Here is a 22,891-nt window from a genome sequence, read left to right on the forward strand (position 1 = left end):
TTGGATTATAACCCACAAGTGCACTAGTACATGTATTCTGGGGGCAGTGGTTTAGACAGCTAGACCACCTCAGGCCACTTGGGTTAGATGGTTAGACAGCTGTCAGCTGAGCACAATAGAGGAAGCCAACCGTGAAACATCTCAACTCCTCCTCCCCCTCCTCCTCCTCGTCCTCCAACTCCTCCTCGTCCTCCAATTCCTCCTCCAACTCCTCCTCCTCCTCTAACTCCTCCTCCTACCCCTCCATCTCCCTCTTCTCCAACTCCTCCTCCTCCTCTAACTCCTCCTCCTACCCCTCCATCTCCTCCTCCTCCCCCTTTTCCTCCGCCCCCATTTCCCCTCCGCCTCCTCCTTCTCCTTCACCTCCTCCTTCTCCTTCACCTCCTCCTCCTCCTGCACCTCCTCCTCCTCCTGCACCTCCTCTTCCTCCTGCACCTCCTCCTCCTCATGCACCTCCTCCTGCACCTCCTCCTCCTCCTGCTCCTCCTCCTTCACCTCCTCCTCCTCCTGTACCACCTCCTGCACCTCCTCCTTCACCTCCTCCTCCTCCTGTACCACCTCCTGCACCTCCTCCTTCACCTCCTCCTCCTCCTCCTGCACCTCCTCCTCCTTCACCTCCTCCTCCTCCTGCACCTCCTCCTCCTTCACCTCCTCCTCCTCCTGCACCTCCTCCTCCTCATGCACCTCCTCCTGCACCTCCTTCACCTCCTCCTCCTGCACCTCCTGCACCTCCTCCTGCACCTCCTCCTCCTCCTGCACCTCCTCCTGCACCTCCTCCTGCACCTCCTCCTCCTCCTGCACCTCCTCCTTCACCTCCTCCTCCTCCTGCACCTCCTCCTCCATGTGTTGTTTTAGGCTGACACTTCAAAGCAGAGCAACAGAATAAGGTGAGTGGTAATATGTCTGGCTGATTGAACAGAACTTCTTTTAAATCAGTCAGATTAGTTTGGGCTTCAGATTGATTGGTGGTGTTGTTGAGACACGTCTGTAATGTGGAAGTTATTGTTGAAAGGTTCTCTTTGAAGACCTGGTGGTTTTGCTTGGTGACATTGAAAGACTCATTAATTGCTGTTCAAGCGAATGTTGAGGAAGAGTTGTTTTAGGTAAAGGCAGTGAGGACAGTCACTCATGTGTAATTTCTTACCTCTTGTTTAGGCCTATACCCTAAAAAGCATTTTGTTGATTGAGATTCTCCATTGAGCATGCTTTTTAGTCCAAGACAAGACTTAATCTGTGTCTGAGAAGGTCATTCCTCAACAAATGATTGTTGCTCTGTCAGCGGTCCAGTAAAAATAAAAGGTTTGTAGGGTTCTGAGAAAAGTAGCTAAGAACAGGATATTGTAGTGTGAAGTGTCCTTGTCGTTGTCATCTTATCAAGTGGACAGCTTCCTCTCACTGGAGTGTGATAGAGTCTGACCAAAACACTGCCATCATAGGACAGGCTGTCTTTAATATTCATTTATTGGTCTTTAGTAGCTTGACCAGCCTGTGTCTTCAGAAGCTACTGACCAGCCTGTGTCTTCAGAAGCTACTGACCAGCCTGTGTCTTCAGAAGCTACTGACCAGCCTGTGTCTTCAGAAGCTACTGACCAGCCTGTGTCTTCAGAAGCTACTGACCAGCCTGTGTCTTCAGAAGCTACTGACCAGCCTGCGTCTTCAAAAGCTACTGACCAGCCTGTGTCTTCAGAAGCTACTGACCAGCCTGTGTCTTCAGAAGCTACTGACCAGCCTGCGTCTTCAGAAGCTACTGACCAGCCTGTGTCTTCAGAAGCTACTGACCAGCCTGTGTCTTCAGTAACTACAGACCAGCCTGGGTCTTGGTATTCAGTAACTACAGACCAGCCTGGGTCTTGGTATTCAGTAACTACTGACCAGCCTGTGTCTTCAGAAGCTACTGACCAGCCTGCGTCTTCAGAAGCTACTGACCAGCCTGTGTCTTCAGAAGCTACTGACCAGCCTGTGTCTTCAGTAACTACAGACCAGCCTGTGTCTTCAGTAACTACAGACCAGCCTGGGTCTTGGTATTCAGTAACTACAGACCAGCCTGGGTCTTGGTATTCAGTAACTACTGACCAGCCTGTGTCTTCAGAAGCTACTGACCAGCCTGTCTTCAGAAGCTACTGAACAGCCTGTGTCTTCAGAAGCTACAGACCAGCCTGGGTCTTGGTATTCAGTAACTACAGACCAGCCTGGGTCTTGGTATTCAGTAACTACAGACCAGCCTGGGTTCAGTAACTACAGACCAGCCTGGGTTCAGTAACTACAGACCAGCCTGGGTCGGGTTCTTCAGTAACTACAGACCAGCCTGGGTTCAGTAACTACAGGCCAGCCTGGGTTCAGTAACTACAGACCAGCCTGGGTCTTGGTATTCAGTAACTACAGACCAGCCTGGGTCGGGTTCTTAACTAACTACAGACCAGCCTGGGTTCAGTAACTACAGACCAGCCTGGGTTCAGTAACTACAGACCAGCCTGGGTCGGGTTCTTCAGTAACTACAGACCAGCCTGGGTTCAGTAACTACAGGCCAGCCTGGGTTCAGTAACTACAGACCAGCCTGGGTCTTGGTATTCAGTAACTACAGACCAGCCTGGGTCTTGGTATTCAGTAACTACAGACCAGCCTGGGTCGGGTTCTTAACTAACTACAGACCAGCCTGGGTTCAGTAACTACAGACCAGCCTGGGTTCAGTAACTACAGACCAGCATGTGTGCCAGTAGTATGTTTCTGCTCTCTTGGAGTTGATCAGAGAAAAAACAGATCTGGGATCAGGCTGGCTACAGAGGAGTGTGCCATGCACTTTAAAAAGGTACTGAATTATAAACAAACAGATCTGGGATCAGGCTAGCTACAGAGGAGTGTGCCATGCACTTTAAAAAGGTACTGAATTATAAACAAACAGATCTGGGATCAGGCTAGCTACAGAGGAGTGTGCCATGCACTTTAAAAAGGTACTGAATTATAAACAAACAGATCTGGGATCAGGCTAGCTACAGAGGAGTGTGCCATGCACTTTTAAAAGGTACTGAATTATAAAAGTAAAAATGTAAAAGGTAATGCTATGAAAGTTATGCTATAACTATAGAATTATCATAAACATTCTATATCCCTGATTCCGAAAGTTCATCCAAGTGTTTTGATCTAAATCACAACATTTGGTTAAAAATAAGGCCTAGTATTTTTGCCCATATCGTGGCAGTGTGGAAATGATCTCAGATGAGTGCAGGAAATGATCTCAGATGAGTGCAGGAAATGATCTCAGATGAGTGCAGGAAATGATCTCAGATGAGTGCAGGAAATGCAGAAATGGATGGAAATGCATGAAATTATTTTCGGTTAAAGTTGAATTGAACAGTATAAACCAATCAGAATGGAGAAAAACCCATTGAAATAATTTAGAATATATATGTTTTGCCACCGTAGGGTCACACACTAGCAAATGTAGAACTTTTATTAATCAAAAACATACAAACATTGTCAAATACCGTCAAATACTGTCAAATATGTGAAAAAATAGCATGATATGATATTTTGGCCATATTTCCCAGCCCTAGGTTCTGGTCAAAAGTAGCTCACTATATAGGGCATAGGGTGTGATTTGGAACAGAGCCTGTGAGTGTGATCTGAGGGAGTCAGTCTGTGCTGTAACTCCACCTTGCCTCCTCCTGCCACCTGTGCTGCTGCCGCGTGGGGAACACAGTGTCTTTTGTGTTTCCAAAGAGGCCGGAGCTGAGTCGTCCCCACAACAGGGGGTGGAGGTACATGTAGGGGTCACGACAGGTGGCTTCTACACTTCCTGAGGGTGTGTAGTAAAATACATGTGAGTGTGTGTCTCTGTCTGTCTGTCTGTCTGTCTGTCTGTCTGTCTGTCTGTCTGTCTGTCTGTCTGTCTGTCTGTCTGTCTGTCTGTCTGTCTGTCTGTCTGTCTGTCTGTCTGTCTGTCTGTCTGTCTGACGGTGTCTGTCACAGTGCCACCAGGACAGTCAGTGTGTGTATGTATGTATGTACGGGCTGTTCTAGGAACAGCTGGGGCTAGGTCCCCCCTTACCTCCAGACGGTGTCTGTTCACAGTGCCACCAGAGACAGTCAGTGTGTGTATGTATGTATGTACGGGCTGTTCTAGGAACAGCTGGGGCTAGGTCCCCCCTTACCTCCAGACGGTGTCTGTTCACAGTGCCACCAGAGACAGTCAGTATGTATGTATGTATAGGCTGTTCTAGGAACAGCTGGGGCTAGGTCCCCCTTACCTCCGGACGGTGTCTGTTCACAGTGCCACCAGAGACAGTCAGTATGTATGTATGTATGTATGTACAGGCTGTTCTAGGAACAGCTGGGGCTAGGTCCCCCTTACCTCCGGACGGTGTCTGTTCACAGTGCCACCAGAGACAGTCAGTATGTATGTATGTATGTATGTATGTACAGGCTGTTCTAGGAACAGCTGGGGCTAGGTCCCCCTTACCTCCGGACGGTGTCTGTTCACAGTGCCACCAGAGACAGTATGTATGTATGTACAGGCTGTTCTAGGAACAGCTGGGGCTAGGTCCCCCTTACCTCCGGACGGTGTCTGTTCACAGTGCCACCAGAGACAGTATGTATGTATGTACAGGCTGTTCTAGGAACAGCTGGGGCTAGGTCCCCCTTACCTCCGGACGGTGTCTGTTCACAGTGCCACCAGAGACAGTCAGTATGTATGTATGTATGTATGTATGTATGTACAGGCTGTTCTAGGAACAGCTGGGGCTAGGTCCCCCTTACCTCCGGACGGTGTCTGTTCACAGTGCCACCAGAGACAGTCAGTATGTATGTATGTATGTATGTATGTACAGGCTGTTCTAGGAACAGCTGGGGCTAGGTCCCCCTTACCTCCGGACGGTGTCTGTTCACAGTGCCACCAGAGACAGTCAGTATGTATGTATGTATGTATGTATGTACAGGCTGTTCTAGGAACAGCTGGGGCTAGGTCCCCCTTACCTCCGGACGGTGTCTGTTCACAGTGCCACCAGAGACAGTATGTATGTATGTATGTACAGGCTGTTCTAGGAACAGCTGGGGCTAGGTCCCCCTTACCTCCGGACGGTGTCTGTTCACAGTGCCACCAGAGACAGTATGTATGTATGTATGTATGTACAGGCTGTTCTAGGAACAGCTGGGGCTAGGTCCCCCTTACCTCCGGACGGTGTCTGTTCACAGTGCCACCAGAGACAGTATGTATGTATGTACAGGCTGTTCTAGGAACAGCTGGGGCTAGGTCCCCCTTACCTCCGGACGGTGTCTGTTCACAGTGCCACCAGAGAGAGTAGTATGTATGTATGTACAGGCTGTTCTAGGAACAGCTGGGGCTAGGTCCCCCTTACCTCCGGACGGTGTCTGTTCACAGTGCCACCAGAGACAGTATGTATGTATGTACAGGCTGTTCTAGGAACAGCTGGGGCTAGGTCCCCCTTACCTCCGGACGGTGTCTGTTCACAGTGCCACCAGAGACAGTCAGTATGTATGTATGTATGTATGTACAGGCTGTTCTAGGAACAGCTGGGGCTAGGTCCCCCTTACCTCCGGACGGTGTCTGTTCACAGTGCCACCAGAGACAGTATGTATGTATGTACAGGCTGTTCTAGGAACAGCTGGGGCTATGTACCTCCGGACGGTGTCTGTTCACAGTGCAGTATGTATGTATGTACAGGCTGTTCTAGGAACAGCTGGGGCTAGGTCCCCCTTACCTCCGGACGGTGTCTGTTCACAGTGCCACCAGAGACAGTCAGTATGTATGTACAGGCTGTTCTAGGAACAGCTGGGGCTAGGTCCCCCTTACCTCCGGACGGTGTCTGTTCACAGTGCCACCAGAGACAGTATGTATGTATGTACAGGCTGTTCTAGGAACAGCTGGGGCTAGGTCCCCCTTACCTCCGGACGGTGTCTGTTCACAGTGCCACCAGAGACAGTCAGTATGTATGTACAGGCTGTTCTAGGAACAGCTGGGGCTAGGTCCCCCTTACCTCCGGACGGTGTCTGTTCACAGTGCCACCAGAGACAGTCAGTATGTATGTATGTACGGGCTGTTCTAGGAACAGCTGGGGCTAGGTCCCCCTTACCTCCGGACGGTGTCTGTTCACAGTGCCACCAGAGACAGTATGTATGTATGTATGTACAGGCTGTTCTAGGAACAGCTGGGGCTAGGTCCCCCTTACCTCCGGACGGTGTCTGTTCACAGTGCCACCAGAGACAGTATGTATGTATGTATGTACAGGCTGTTCTAGGAACAGCTGGGGCTAGGTCCCCCTTACCTCCGGACGGTGTCTGTTCACAGTGCCACCAGAGACAGTCAGTATGTATGTATGTATGTATGTATGTACAGGCTGTTCTAGGAACAGCTGGGGCTAGGTCCCCCTTACCTCCGGACGGTGTCTGTTCACAGTGCCACCAGAGACAGTATGTATGTATGTATGTACAGGCTGTTCTAGGAACAGCTGGGGCTAGGTCCCCCTTACCTCCGGACGGTGTCTGTTCACAGTGCCACCAGAGACAGTCAGTATGTATGTATGTATAGGCTGTTCTAGGAACAGCTGGGGCTAGGTCCCCCTTACCTCCGGACGGTGTCTGTTCACAGTGCCACCAGAGACAGTATGTATGTATGTACAGGCTGTTCTAGGAACAGCTGGGGCTAGGTCCCCCTTACCTCCGGACGGTGTCTGTTCACAGTGCCACCAGAGACAGTCAGTATGTATGTACAGGCTGTTCTAGGAACAGCTGGGGCTAGGTCCCCCTTACCTCCGGACGGTGTCTGTTCACAGTGCCACCAGAGACAGTCAGTATGTATGTATGTACGGGCTGTTCTAGGAACAGCTGGGGCTAGGTCCCCCTTACCTCCGGACGGTGTCTGTTCACAGTGCCACCAGAGACAGTATGTATGTATGTATGTACAGGCTGTTCTAGGAACAGCTGGGGCTAGGTCCCCCTTACCTCCGGACGGTGTCTGTTCACAGTGCCACCAGAGACAGTATGTATGTATGTATGTACAGGCTGTTCTAGGAACAGCTGGGGCTAGGTCCCCCTTACCTCCGGACGGTGTCTGTTCACAGTGCCACCAGAGACAGTCAGTATGTATGTATGTATGTATGTATGTACAGGCTGTTCTAGGAACAGCTGGGGCTAGGTCCCCCTTACCTCCGGACGGTGTCTGTTCACAGTGCCACCAGAGACAGTCAGTATGTATGTATGTACAGGCTGTTCTAGGAACAGCTGGGGCTAGGTCCCCCTTACCTCCGGACGGTGTCTGTTCACAGTGCCACCAGAGACAGTATGTATGTATGTATGTACAGGCTGTTCTAGGAACAGCTGGGGCTAGGTCCCCCTTACCTCCGGACGGTGTCTGTTCACAGTGCCACCAGAGACAGTATGTATGTATGTACAGGCTGTTCTAGGAACAGCTGGGGCTAGGTCCCCCTTACCTCCGGACGGTGTCTGTTCACAGTGCCACCAGAGACAGTCAGTATGTATGTACAGGCTGTTCTAGGAACAGCTGGGGCTAGGTCCCCCTTACCTCCGGACGGTGTCTGTTCACAGTGCCACCAGAGACAGTATGTATGTATGTATGTACAGGCTGTTCTAGGAACAGCTGGGGCTAGGTCCCCCTTACCTCCGGACGGTGTCTGTTCACAGTGCCACCAGAGACAGTATGTATGTATGTATGTACAGGCTGTTCTAGGAACAGCTGGGGCTAGGTCCCCCTTACCTCCGGACGGTGTCTGTTCACAGTGCCACCAGAGACAGTCAGTATGTATGTAACAGACTGGGCAGTTTGATATACTCTATTGGTTGTATGATATTAGCTTCATTGAGAGGTTCTCCCTAATGAGTAAAGACCAAGTAGAAACACCTTTGAATAGTTGAATGTCGACTAAATTGGTCCTACCGTTCTGCACTCATTATCAACATGTGGTTTCTAAACACTCCAAAGTAGAGGATAGTGTGTGTGCTTGTGTGTATATCTGTGTGTGTGCATGTGTGTGTGTTTGTTCATGAGGTTATCAATCTAGTGATCTCGGTGCCCAAAATACATGACACCACCATGGGTGAGAAAGAGAAGAGGAGAAACCAAACTAGCGTCATGTCTGAGACCGGGGGAATAAGTCTCTGAAGAGGAGAGACCAAACTAGAGTCATGTCTGAGACCAGGGGAAGAAGTCTCTGAAGAGGAGAGACCAAACTAGGGTCATGTCTGAGACCAGGGGAAGAAGTCTCTGAAGAGGAGAGACCAAACTAGAGTCATGTCTGAGTCCGGGGGAAGAAGTCTCTGAAGAGGAGAGACCAAACTAGAGTCATGTCTGAGTCCGGGGGAAGAAGTCTCTGAAGAGGAGAGACCCAACTAGAGTCATGTCTGAGACCGAGGGAAGAAGTCTCTGAAGAGGAGAGACCAAACTAGAGTCATGTCTGAGTCCGGGGGAAGAAGTCTCTGAAGAGGAGAGACCAAACTAGAGTCATGTCTCAGACCGGGGGAAGAAGTCTCTGAAGAGGAGAGACCCAACTAGAGTCATGTCTGAGACCGGGGGAAGAAGTCTCTGAAGAGGAGAGACCAACGAGGGTCATGTCTGAGACCGGGGGAAGAAGTCTCTGAAGAGGAGAGACCAAACTAGAGTCATGTCTGAGACCAGGGGAAGAAGTCTCTGAAGAGGAGAGACCAAACTAGAGTCATGTCTGAGACCAGGGGAAGAAGTCTCTGAAGAGGAGAGACCAAACTAGAGTCATGTCTGAGACCGAGGGAAGAAGTCTCTGAAGAGGAGAGACCAAACTAGAGTCATGTCTGAGACCAGGGGAAGAAGTCTCTGAAGAGGAGAGACCAAACTAGAGTCATGTCTGAGACCAGGGGAAGAAGTCTCTGAAGAGGAGAGACCCAACTAGAGTCATGTCTCAGACCGGGGGAAGAAGTTTCTGTCTTCCTCCTAAATTGCAACCTATTCCCTTTCTACTGCACTCATTTGGACCAGGGCCCAGAGGTCAACACTACTGCACTATTTATAGGGAATATAGGGTGCTGTTTGGGATGTCGTCCTTGACTTCTTCTGGTTGTATCTTATCAGACTGCTGGGTTAGATGTGCAACTCTCCCACTAATGTGTGGCTGACTCCCAGGCTCCCTGGTGGGGGATGGAAGGGATAGGAGGGGGTAGCAGGAAGGGCAGAGGGGGTAGGAGGGAGGTGAGAGGGGGTAGGAGGGGGTAGGAGGGAGGCAAGAGGGTTAGGAGGGGGTAGGAGGGAGGGTAGAGGGGGTAGGAGGGAGGTAAGAGGGAGGGTAGAGGAGATAGGAGGAGGGTAGAGGAGAGGAGGGAGGGGGTAGGAGAGGGGGTAGGAGGGAGGGTAGAGGGGGTAAGAAGGAGGGGGTAGGAGGGAGGGTAGAGGAGAGGAGGGAGTAGGAGGGAGGGTAGAGGAGGAAGGAGGGAGGGTAGAGGAGAGGAGGGAGGGGGTAGGAGGGAGGGGGTAGGAGGGAGGGTAGAGGAGATAGGAGGGAGGGGGTAGGAGGAAGGGTAGAGGAGGAAGGAGGGAGGGTAGATGGGGCAGAAGTCAAGACGCCAGAGGAGTCCTATGTTGTGTGTTCAAGGCTATGAGAGAGAGAGAGAGAGAGAGAGAGAGAGAGAGAGAGAGAGAGAGAGAGAGAGAGAGAGCTAAGTGAGCGTCTCTGCTCTGTACACTGCAGCCTACTGCTGCCGTAAGGATCTGTTATTCAAGACTTGACCTGTAAGTACAAGCAAGTTATTACTCTTGTTTTGTTGTATACTAGTGTATATTTGCTGTTGATTTCATCATGCCTACAGTACGTTGAATTCTACAAAGGCTTTATGGTTTTAGACTGATTCCTGGAAACCGGTACAGCGAGTATATTATGGTGTGTTGTGGCTGTACCAGGAAGCTTTTGTAGCGTGTGATGTATGGGGTTCGTATACATCGAGTCAGAGAGTGTCTCTCCTCCTGTGTTATTTGAGTGGAGAAGCAGAATGTGTTGAGACGCTGTTAAGACAAAGGGTCTGTTCTGGGTTTCTTCAGCTGTTGGCTTCTAATCCCACCGTCTGTCTACTGGCAACAATGATTCTCTTATGGTTCTGGACTGGGAGATCTGTTCCTGTGTCCTCTGACTGAGGAGTTCACACTACTGACATCTAACTCATTTCTCCACTTCTGGTGGTCTGGGGAGATTTTCATGGTCACTGTGTTTTTCCTTCTGCTTTGTTTGCTCTTTGGGGTCCAGGCGGGGTCTCTGTAAAGTCTGTGTGACAATGGCAGTTGGGTGGCCTGGCCGGGTGACTCACTGTGTGGCTAATAACTGAGGTGGGACCAAGGTGTCACATTCCACAGCTGTGTGTGTGTGTGTGTGTGTGTGTGTGTGTGTGTGTGTGTGTGTGTGGTGGCTAAACAGCGGTGGTCTGGCCACTTCACCGCTAACTGACCCTAGAACACTTCCATGGGCCTGTGAAGTAATGCAGTAGTGGTGTGTGTGTGTGTGTGTGTGTGGTGGCTAAACAGCGGTGGTCTGGCCACTTCACCGCTAACTGACCCTAGAACACTTCCATGGGCCTGTGAAGTAGTGTGTGTGTGTGTGTGTGTGTGTGTGTGTGTGTGTAGACCACTTGTAATTTACTGGAAAATAGAAAAATACACATTTAGCTACCAACGTACCTTCCTCTACTGTATAAATGTCTCTGTCAGATGTCTCCACCAGTGTTGTCTTCCTCTACTGTATAAATGTCTCTGTCAGATGTCCCCACCAGTGTTGTCTTCCTCTACTGTATAAATGTCTCTGTCAGATGTCTCCACCAGTGTTGTCTTCTTCTACTGTATAAATGTCTCTGTCAGATGTCTCCACCAGTGTTGTCTTCCTCTACTGTATAAATGTCTCTGTCAGATGTCCCCACCAGTGTTGTCTTCCTCTACTGTATAAATGTCTCTGTCAGATGTCTCCACCAGTGTTGTCTTCCTCTACTGTATAAATGTCTCTGTCAGATGTCTCCACCAGTGTTGTCTTCCTCTACTGTATAAATGTCTCTGTCAGATGTCCCCACCAGTGTTGTCTTCCTCTACTGTATAAATGACTCTGTCAGATGTTTTCCTCTGTAGGCTGCAGTTAACTTCAGTTATGATGATGATGATGATGATGATCAGGGTTAAGTATTAAATGGCACCTTACTCCCTATCTAGTGCACTACTTTTGACCAGGACCCATATGGTAAATGTAGTGCACTACATAGGGGAAATGGTGCCATTTGGGACATAACCCAGGCTGTGTCTCTCTTGTCATCTGTGTCATTTGTCCCCAAGATAACTATCAGATCCTCTGCCCCCCCCCACGGGACGGCACTATCTGTTGTTTCCCATCTCACAAATACTGTTTACCAGAAGCAGACGGTGTAAATTAGGTTTATTTTGAGCAGAACTTTGAAATGTTTGACGGGAACTTCTAATGTTTGTCAGTGCATTTGGAAAATATTCAGACCCCTTCCCTTGTTCCACATTTTGTTACGTTACAGCCTTATTCTACAATGGATTAAATGAATTGTTGTCCTCATCAGAATATCCATCATGTCAAAGCGAAACAGGTTTTTAGAAATGTTTGCTTATTTATTAAAAGTCAAAAACAGAAATACATTATTTACATAAGAATTCAGACCCATTGCTATGCGACTCGAAATTGAGCTCAGGAGCATCCTGTTTCCATTGATCAGCCTTGAGATGTTTCTACAGCTGTGGTAAATTCAATTGATTGGACATGATTTGGAAAGGCTCACACCTTACTATTTAAGGTCCCACAGCTGATTGTTCATGTCAGAGCAAAAACCAAGCCATGAGGTTGAAGGATTTGTCCGTAGAGCTCCGAGACAGGATTGTGTCGAGGCACAAATCTGGGGAAAGGTACCAAAAATGTTCTGCAGCATTGAAGATCCCCAAGAACACAGTGGCCTCCATCATTCTTAACCCTTGTGCTTTGCTGGGAAAAAATGATGTCCATTGTGGTATGTGTCAGATTGACCTGCACCGTTTAAACACTCAACACAGTCAAAGAATCAATTAGAAACAGACAAAACTTTATTTTGTCTTGTCAAACATTTCAGAAAGATGAAATACAAAAACATATGATTTAAAAAACTCTCTATTTATAGAACTATTTGTTAAACATATTTCCTTCTCACAAACAAGCATTTTCTGTTTCCCCAAGTAGGCATTTTTCTTGTATTTCCTAGTAACGGTCAGACTTAGGTGTGAGTTGATCCTATTGGTCAAAATGATCCCTTCAGTCTTTCCCTCCACATGTTGGACACAATGTACGTGTGTTCTTTCTGCAGATGTATTTATTGCATTCTACACAAGTGGTGCTGGTTTTACTGTCTTGGCGAGGGGGGCAGAGAAGGTCATGTAGGCCCCGGAACCATTTTGAGTACATTGAAAGCTGACAGTCTACCTTGACTTTGTTGTGGTGACGGTGACCATTCTACATTACCACCTTTAGACTGCATTATCCTTTCTACTCTGGGTGATGGCTGTTGCATGCTCTCTGGTATGGTCGACTCCTCTGAATCCTCTTCACCAAAGAACAATTCATCATCAGCATTGTCCTTTCTACTCTGGGGGATGGTTGTTGTATGCTCTCTGGTATGGTCGACTCCTCTGAATCCTCTTCACCAAAGAACAATTCATCATCAGCATTGTCCTTTCTACTCTGGGTGATGGTTGTTGTATGCTCTCTGGTATGGTCGACTCCTCTGAATCCTCTTCACCAAAGAACAATTCATCATCAGCATTGTCCTCTATCTCTTCTCTTCTATCTCTTCTTCTATCTCACTGTCACAGTCCAGAAGATCCTTGATGAAAACCTGCTCCAGAACAAGGCTTCATATACTGAAAATATTTTGGAGCTCATTATGAATGTCTGTGTCAGAGATCTGCTGCTCTCACACTGAGAAAGAGAAGTTTGAGGAAACTCCTTTTCACCTAAACAGAATTATAAAAATGCAACCAGAACCAGTCAAAACAATATACATCAAATACACTTGTTTATTTTGGACCTGTGCAAATATCTATACACATGAAAGCCTCCGGGTCAGAATGACCCACAACATCATGTTTGTCTACAAAATCTACACAGACATTCCACAACACATCAGTGTGTCCACATTTTGAATTTAGGTTCATGACCCTAAATGAGGAAAAGTAATTTAATTTCATGGAGAAGAAGAGAGGTTAACTAGCATTTTAGATAACTCAGAAGTGGAAATGGCGTAATAGCAGGGTTAAATGGAAGACGTTTGGAACCACCAAGACTGTTTCTAGACCTGGTCACCTTGCCAAACTATGCAATCAGGGGAGAAGGGCCTTGGTCAGGAGGTAACCAAGAACCCGATGGTCACTCTGACAGAGCTCCAGAGTTCCTCTGTGGAGATGGGAGAACCTTCCAGAAGGACAACCATCTCTGCAGCAATCCATCAATCAGGCCTTTATGGTAGAGTGGCCAGACAAAAGTCACTCCTCAGTAAAAGGCACATTACAGCTCGCTTGGAGTTTGCCAAAGGCACCTAAAGGACTCTCAGACCATGAGAAACAAGATCCTCTGGTCTGATGAAACCAACATTGAACTCTTTGGCCTAAATGCCAAGTATCACGTCTGGAGGAAACTTAGCACCATCCCTACGGGGAAGAATGGTGGTGGCAGCATAATGCTGTGGGGATGTTTTTCAGCGGCAGGGACTGGGAGACTAGTCAGGTTCGAGGGAAAGATTAACGAGGAAATTACAGCGAGACCCTAGATGAAAACCTGCTCCAGAGCGCTCAGGACCTCAGACTGGCGTGAAGGTTCACCTTTCAACTGGACAATGACCTTAAGCACACAGCCAAGACAACGCAGGAGTGGCTTCGGGACGAGTCTCTGAACGTCCTTGAGTGGCCCAGCCAGAGCCCGGACTTGAACCCAATCGAGCATCTCTGGAGAGACCTGAACATTTCTGTGCAGCAACGCTCCCCATCCAACCTGACAGAGCTTGAGAGCATTTGCAAAGAAGAATGGGAGAAACTCCCCAAATACAGGTGTGCCAAGCTTGTAACGTCATACCCAAGAAGACTCAAGGCTGTAATCGCTGCCGAAGGTTCTTCAAAAAAGTACTGAGTAAACGGTCTGAATAATTATGTAGATGTAATATTTCAGTTTTATATTTTTGATACATTTGCAAAAATCCCTAAAAACCTGTTTTTGTTTCGTTATTATGGGTTATTGTGTGTAGATTGATGAGGGGAGAAAAGACAATTTAATGAATATTTTCGGAAGCACTGTAGGACAACTACACCGGTACACACAGCAGCACTTCTATATCTCTCAGAGTCTCTACTGGAGGAAACACAAACTGATTCTCAGAGTCTCTACTGGAGGAAACACAAACTGATTCTCAGAGTCTCTACTGGAGGAAACACAAACTGATTCTCAGAGTCTCTACTGGAAGAAACACAAACTGATTCTCAGAGTCTCTACTGGAGGAAACACAAACTGATTCTCAGAGTCTCTGCTGGAAGAAACACAAACTGATTCTCAGAGTCTCTACTGGAGGAAACACAAGCTGATTCTCAGAGTCTCTACTGGAGGAAACACAAACTGATTCTCAGAGTCTCTACTGGAAGAAACACAAACTGATTCTCAGAGTCTCTACTGGAGGAAACACAAGCTGATTCTCAGAGTCTCTGCTGGAGGAAACACAAACTGATTCTCCAAAAATATACAACTGATGTTATGTTCTTTCATACCCTTTTATATCATGAGTTTAATGATTTAGGAAAACAAGATAACGGCAATACTGATTTCTATCTGTCATTTATTTATTGAGGAGATCACATCAAGATTAGTAAATATATTCTCCCAATGAGACCTGAGTATATTATGAAAGCAATAAAATATATTATCTGTGTGTTTATGATGGATGTTTACTGTTTATCCTAGTGAATTAAAAGACAAGCTCCTAAATCAAACGTAGCCTTTAAATATAGACAGAGTCTGTGTCCTAATTTCCCTTTATAGCTCACTACTCTGGTAGAGCCCTGGTGAAATGTAGCTCACTATGTAGGGAATAGAGTGCCATTTGGAACTCAGAGGCTTCCCCTAGTGGCCAGAGGAGAGGAGAGACCAGTGGCCACACACACTCCTGGGACTCAGTGGCTTCCCCCAGTGGCCAGAGGAGAGGAGAGGCCAGTGACCAGGGGGTGAGATAGGGGGACGGGGGGAGGAGGGGGTGAGATAGGGAGGATGTAGTTTGTTATTATGTGCTCAAAATAAGTATCTGATGGAAAAAAAGGGGACTGGGGCGGAGAGTCGTGATTGAGTTCATAATGGTTTTCCGTTGTGGAGATAACAGCAGTATGGTGAATATATGTTATTGTTTTGCGTTGTGGAGATAGCAGCAGTATGGTGAATATATGTTATTGTTTTCCATTGTGGAGATAGCAGCAGTATGGTGAATATATGTTATTGTTTTCCATTGTGGAGATAACAGCAGTATGGTGAATATATGTTATTGTTTTCCATTGTGGAGATAACAGCAGTATGGTGAATATATGTTATTGTTTTCCATTGTGGAGATAACAGCAGTATGGTGAATATATGTTATTGTTTTCCATTGTGGAGATAACAGCAGTATGGTGAATATATGTTATTGTTTTCCATTGTGGAGATAGCAGCAGTATGGTGAATATATGTTATTGTTTTCCATTGTGGAGATAGCAGCAGTATGGTGAATTTATGTAATTGTTAGTTGGAGGAGACTTAAGTTAATGGTTGAAGTTAAGTTAACAGTGGACAAGGACAGACTGTGTTGTCTGCTGTGGGTTGTGGTTGTTGCTGTCTAATGCAGTCTGAGAAGACTCCTCACTACTCCAAATATGATGACCCGTCTCCACTAACCTCTACGTCACACGAAGATCCAATTCGTACCACCTTTCCAGAACAAGGATGTCCTCTGTTTTGGTTAGGGATCAGTTGGGAACAGATTTAAGAGGCATAGACTGCACCTCTGACAACACTTGTCAGTTTTCACATTCTATGAACTCCAAAGACAAGCTTGCTGTGATGCCGTCTCTCTGTCTGCTGTGTTTCTGAGCTCTTTTATTGATGGCTGTGAGGTTAACGACAGAGTGATGAGGTCAAGGACACAAACTGCTCTGTGAAACAACAGCCGAATGTATAGAGAAAGTCTGATCATTTGAAGAGATTTGATTTGTCAGGTGGGTTTGACTAGTCAAGTTAACTAAAAAACATTGTTTTTACTAGTCAAGTTAACTAAAAAACATTGTTTTTACTAGTCAAGTTAACTAAAAAACATTGTTTTGACTAGTCAAGTTAACTAAAAAACATTGTTTTGACTAGTCAAGTTAACTAAAAAACATTGTTTTGACTAGTCAAGTTAACTAAAAAACATTGTTTTGACTTGTCAGGTTGACTAAAAAACATTGTTTTGACTTGTCAGGTTGACTAAAAAACATTGTTTTGACTAGTCAAGTTAACTAAAAAACATTGTTTTGACTTGTCAGGTTGACTAAAAAAAGAATAGCTGACAACAACATCACTTCTTAAGTGAAAGTCGGTAATGAAGTCTAATCTGTTTTGAACACGTCACATCTGTCTTCCTGAGCAGGAGAGATGTCCTACACATGTCACTGGTGTGTCAGGGGTAATTTAAGGATTAGGGCTCGGGCTTCCCCCCCTCTGAACAGATTTAAAGGAGCACCATTGTCGTGTCTGACCTCCGACCACTGACCGATGCCATACTGACGTCTTCTTCTCTTTCACTCTCCCCAAGTCCTTTTGAAACGCAGCAGAATAAGCTGAAACCCTGGTCCCTGTGTCAGGACAAAGAGGCCATGGGGGTGTAGGGGGGGGGTAGGGGGTCAGGGAAGGGGGAGGTAGATGGTCTGAGTTGTACCCCTGCTGGGCAGTGAAGTGAAGTGAAGAGAGAGGGGGGTATTGTTGTTCTGGTCAGGTCAGGTTGTGTGTTTTCTGAATGGCCAAGGGAAGTTGCATCAGTATGCATAAATCCAGCCGGGAGAGAGAGCAAGAGAGAGGCTTCAGTAGCAGAGTAGCAAAGGGGAGGGAGGGGGTGCTTTTGTTGAGGGAGGGAGGGGAGGAGGGAGGGAGCGAGGGGAGGAGGGAGGGAGGGGGTGCTTTTGTTGAGGGAGGGAGGGGAGGAGGGAGGGAGGGGTGTAGCGGGGAACTGAGCTCGCTGCCTCTCTCACGCTTCCACTGGAGTTTAGTTTAACACTGGCTGCCCTGCCCTGCACTACAGGAGAGAGAACGGGAGGGAGAGAGAGGGACAGTAAAGGGGTGAAACTGGCGTGGCTCTGGACATGCCAGTCCTACAGCAATGACTCAGCCGTCACCCACTGGATTTACACTGGATTTACACTGGATTTGATCTTTGGTGCTTTCTTCTTACCTAAATGTTGTCACTGGATAAGATGCACTCCCGAGCCAAGTCCAGGAGCTGTGACAACTACCTGAGCATTAAGGTCAGAACAGTTGGAGAATTATCACCTAAAGTCAAATCTATTTTATTTTCTGCTGATGTTGAAGGCAGACTAAAACCTGGGAACCTAAAGTGAAGTTTAAATCCTGTTAGTAAGTTAATGTCACAATTCAGTACTGACCTGTGGGTTCTCTAAAACAGCTTGTGTTTCATGTAAATAATGGCCTTAACAGACTAATACATGGACTGCTGGAGATTTACAACAGATTTCAGACGTTTTGACTTTATTCAGTTCAGTTGACTGTCACTCTGGCAAACTGTCTTTCATATCCCCACTTACTTCCCAGTAGAGGATTTATAGTCTTCAGGATAGGTGAGCTACATGTCTGTCTGTCTGTCTGTCGACGCTGCTCCACACAGTCAGAAAAGTGTCCTTTACTTCACAGATATCTAAGCAGCTGATATGTTGGTGTGTGTGTGTGTGTGTGTGTGTGTGTGTGTGTGTGTGGTTACCTGACAGTAACCTGACATAGAGATATTAGCTGATTGTTAGTTGTCAGTGTGTGTGTGTGTGTGTGTGTGTGTGTGTGTGTGGTTACCTGACAGTAACCTGACATAGAGAGATATTATGTTATTGTAGGCTAGACTAGTCAGTGTGTGTGTGTGTGTGATTACCTGACAGTAACCTGACATAGAGAGATATTATGTTATTGTAGGCTAGACTAGTCAGTGTGTGTGTGTGTGTGTGTGTGTGTGATTACCTGACAGTAACCTGACATAGAGAGATATTATGTTATTGTAGGCTAGACTAGTCAGTGTGGTGTTCTACGGTGTCTGCTTGATGTCTTGATATGTAGGCTTATATCTTAAGTTCTTCACGCTGTTCAAGTAGATTTTTACAATGATTTGAATGTTGTTTTTTTCTGAATGTTGTTTCTGTAGCTGTATTGATGACTTGATGGGGTTGGAATTCTGTCAGGTGTGAAGTTAGACTGTCTCTCGCTCTCTCTCTCTCTCTCTCTCTCTCTCTCTCTCTCTCTCTCTCTCTCTCTCTCTCTCTCTCTCTCTCTCTCTATCTCTCTCGCCATCTCTCTCTATCTCTCTATCTCTCTCTCGCCATCTCTCTCTCTCTCGCCATCTCTCTCTCTCTCTCTCTCTCTCTCTCTCTCTCTCTATCTCTATCTCTCTCTCTCTCTCTCTCTCTCTCTCTCTCTCTATCTCTCTCTCTCTCTCTCTCTCTCTCTCTCTCTCTCTATCTCTCTCTCTCTATCTCTCTCTCTCTCTCTCTCTCTCTCTATCTCTCTCGCCATCTCTCTCTCATCTCTCTCTCTCTCTCTCTCTCTCTCTATCTCTCTCTCTCAATTTAATTCTATCTCTACTATGTCTTTATCTCTCTCTATCTCTCTATCTCAATTTAATTCAATGTCTTTATTGACATGGGAAACATATGTTAACATTGCCAAAGCAAGTAAAATAGATAATAAACAAAGGTGAAATAACAATAAAAATGTACAGTAAACATTACACTTATAGAAGTTCCAAAAGAAAATATACATTTCAAGTGTCATGTCATGTCTATATACAGTGTTGTAGCAATGTGCAAATAGTTAAAGTACAAAAGGGAAAATAAATCAACATAAATATGGGTTGTATTTACAATGGTGTTAGTTCTTCACTGGTTGCCCTTTTCTCGTGGCAACAGGTCACAAATCTTGCTGCTGTGATGTCACACTGCTTTCTGGCTATAAGTGTCAGATTATGATCAGACAGCCCAGTAACCATATTGAATGATTTAGTCACTCTCTCTGGTTTATTACTGAACACCAAATCAGTAAACTTTACACTCACAGAAGTTCCAAAAGATTAAAGACATTACAAATGTCATAATATGTACAAAAGGGAAAATAAATAAACATAAATATGGGTTGTATTTACAATGGTGTTAGTTCTTCACTGGTTGCCCTTTTCTTGTGGCAACAGATCACAAATCTTGCTGCCGTGATGCACACTGGTATTTCACCCAGTAGATATGGGATGATGGCACACTGTGGTATTTCACCCAGTAGATATGGGATGATGGCACACTGTGGTATTTCACCCAGTAGATATGGGATGATGGCACACTGTGGTATTTCACCCAGTAGATATGGGATGATGGCACACTGTGGTATTTCACCCAGTAGATATGGATGATGGTTTATTTCACCCAGTAGATATGGGGGGTTTATCAAAATTGGGGTTGTTTTGAATTCTTTGTGGATCTGTGTAATCTGAGGGAAATATGTGTCTCTAATATGATCATGCATTTGGCAAGAGGTTAGGAAGTGCAGCTCAGTTTCCACCTCATTTTGTGGGCAGTGAGCACATAGCCTGTCTTCTCTTGAGAGTCATGTCTGCCTACAGTGGCCTTTCTCAATAGCAAGGCTATGCTCACTGAGTCTGTACATAGTCAAAGCTTTCCTTAAGTTTGGGTCAGTCACAGTGGTCAGGTATTCTGCCTCTGTGTACTCTCTGTTTAGGGCCAAGTAGCATTCTAGTTTGCTGTTTTTTTTGTTAATTCTTTCCAATGTGTTAAGTAATTATCTTTTTGTTTTCTCATGATTTGCTTGAGTCTAATTGTGCTGCTGTCCTGGGGCTCTGTGGGGTGTGTTTGTGAAAAGAGCCCCAGGACCAGCTTGCTTAGGGGACTCTTCTCCAGGTTCATCTCTCTGTAGGTGATGGCTTTGTTATGGAAGGTTTGGGAATCGCTTCCTTTTAGATGGTTGTAGAATTTAACGGCTCTTTTCTGGACTCTGATAAATAGCGGTTATTGGCCTAATTCTGCTCTGCATGCATTATTTGGTGTTTTACGTTGTACACAGAGGATATTTTTGCAGAATTCTGCATGTAGAGTCTCATTTTGTGTCCCATTTTGTGAAGTCTTGGTTGGTGAGCGGACCCCAGACCTCACAACCATAAATGGCAATGGGTTCTATAACTGATTTAAGTATTTTTTTTGCCAGATTCTAATTGGTATGTCTAAATTTATGTTCCTTTTGATGGCATAGAAGGCCCATCTTGCCGTGTCAGCTCGTTCACAGCTTTGTGGAATTTACGTTTGGCACTAATGTTTAGGCCGAGGTATGTATAGTTTTTTGTGTGCTCTAGGGCAACAGTGTCTATATGGAATTTGTATTTGTGGTCCTGGTGACTGGACCTTTTTTGGAACACCATTATTTTTGTCTTACTGAGATTTACTGTCAGGGCCCAGGTCTGACAGAATCTGTGCATAAGATCTAGGTGCTGCTGTAGGCCCTCCTTGGTTGGTGACAGAAGCACCAGATCATAAGCAAACAGTAGACATTTGACTTCAGATTCTAGTAGGGTGAGGCTGGGTGCTGCAGAGTGATCTAGTGCCCTCGCCAATTCGTTAATATACAGTTGAAGTCGGACGTTTACAAACACTTAGGTTGGAGTCATTAAAACTAGTTTTTCAACCAGTCCACAAATTTCTTGTTAACAAACTAAAGTTTTGGCAAGTTGGTTAAGATATCTACTTTGTAAATGACAAGTAATTTTTCCAACAACTGTTTACAGACAGATTATTTTACTTATAATTCACTGTATCCCAATTCCAGTGGGTCAGAAGTTTACTGTGCCTTTAAACAGCTTGTAAAATTCCAGAAAATTATGTCATGTCTTTAGAAGCTTTTGTAGATCTCCACAAGTCTGGTTCATCCTTGGGAGCAATTTCCAAATGCCTGAAGGTACCACGTTCACCTGTACAAACAATAGTACGCAAGTATAAACACCATGGGACCACGCAGCCGTCATACCGCTCAGGAAGGAGACACGTTCTGTCTCCTAAAGATGAACATACTTTGGTGCAAAAGTGCAAATCAATCCCAGAACAACAGCAAAGGACCTTGTGAAGATGCTGGAGGAAACAGGTACAAAAGTATCTATATCCACAGTAAAACGAGTCTTATATCGACATAACCTGAAAGGCCGCTTAGCAAGGAAGAAGCCACTGCTCCAAAACCGCCATAAAAAAGCCAGACTACAGTTTGCAACTGCACATGGGGACAAAGATCATACTTTTTGGAGAAATGTCCTCTGGTCTGATGAAACAAAATTAGAACTGTTTGGCCATAGTGACCATAGTTATGTTTGGAGTAAAAATGTAATGGACTGTAGCTCCTGCCACATGAGGCGGACATCGGAGCCTGTGTAATATGACTCCACCTTCTTCCTACATTATATTGTCCTATTTGCTAGTTTCGTGTGTGTGTGTGTGTGTGTGTGTGTGTGTGTGTGTGTGTGTGTGTGTGTGTGTGTGTGTGTGTGTGTGTGTGTGTGTGTGTGTGTGTGTGTGTGTGTGTGTGTGTGTGTGCCTCAGTCCAGATCCGGATCTTTCTGAGTCTATAGCAGCTTGATTTCATTGTCCATTAGTAGACTAAACTCTCTGAAGACCTCACACACGGTTTGGCCAAAGCACAATGTCACCACCACAATCACTTCCACCACCACCAAATCACCCCTCCCACACCACCACCATCCCCTTCAGTTAGTGCTCTCATCCCATTCCCTGTGTACATCCCAAATTACACACTATTCCCTATATAGTGCACTACTTTGGACAAGAGCGCTATGGGCCCCACGACCACCATCACCACCACCTCCACCTCCTCCATCACCACCAACCACCATCACCACCATCATCACCACCACCACCACCACCCTATCCTTCATCACCACTACTCTGTCCTTCACCACCACCAAAATCACCTACACCTCCACCATCATCACCACCAATTTTACCTCCACCTTCACCATCATCACCACCACCACCACCACCACCACCACCACCCTATCCTTCATCACCACTACTCTGTCCTTCACCACCACCAAAATCACCTACACCTCCACCATCATCACCACCAATTTTACCTTCACCATCATCACCACCACCACCACCACCACCACCCTATCCTTCATCACCACTACTCTGTCCTTCACCACCACCACCACCAAAATCACCTACACCTCCACCATCATCACCACCAATTTTACCTTCCACCTTCACCATCACCTCCACCATCATCACCACCACCACCATCACCACCACCACCACCACCAAAATCACCTACACCTCCACCATCATCACCACCAATTTTACCTCCACCTCCACCATCATCACCACCGCCACCACCACCACCACCACCACCAAAATCACCTACACCTCCACCATCATCACTACCAATTTTACCTCCACCTCCACCATCATCACCACCACCACCATCACCACCACCACCACCACCAACTCTACCTCCATCACCACCATTACCACCATCGATAGGATCATGTTAAGGTATCACTCCACACCTCCCAGGCTCCTTTGTGGTCCTCCTGGCACCTGGCTGTAGGGCAGGTCTGATGG

At 46.4% G+C, this 22,891-nt stretch overlaps 1 pseudogene; it reads left to right on the forward strand.

Moving 5' to 3' along the window:
* The window catches only part of LOC135568930 (pleckstrin homology domain-containing family G member 4B-like), a 105,584-nt pseudogene that overhangs the window by 13,263 nt on the left and 69,430 nt on the right, over window positions 1-22,891 (forward strand).

Source organism: Oncorhynchus nerka, unplaced genomic scaffold (genome assembly GCF_034236695.1).
Source record: "Oncorhynchus nerka isolate Pitt River unplaced genomic scaffold, Oner_Uvic_2.0 unplaced_scaffold_1318, whole genome shotgun sequence".
Taxonomy (NCBI): Eukaryota; Metazoa; Chordata; class Actinopteri; order Salmoniformes; family Salmonidae; genus Oncorhynchus; species Oncorhynchus nerka.